Here is a 201-nt window from a genome sequence, read left to right as displayed (position 1 = left end):
CAAATCCCATTGATTTGTGGCATCATCATCTCACCTCATCATCAAACAGGGAATCGCTAGATTATCTAGAAAAGTTTGGAGCAATTTCATCTGGCTTTCCATGAAAAGTTGGGAAATCCATTTAACATTTTAACCAAGGACTCAGTATCTACAAAGATCTTTCTTTTCTCCTTCTTCTTTTTTAAAAAAAAATATTTGTAG

This window comes from Adiantum capillus-veneris, chromosome 12 (genome assembly GCF_014529385.1).
Source record: "Adiantum capillus-veneris isolate H3 chromosome 12, ASM1452938v2, whole genome shotgun sequence".
NCBI lineage: Eukaryota > Viridiplantae > Streptophyta > Polypodiopsida > Polypodiales > Pteridaceae > Adiantum > Adiantum capillus-veneris.
Note: the sequence above shows the minus strand (reverse complement) of the source record.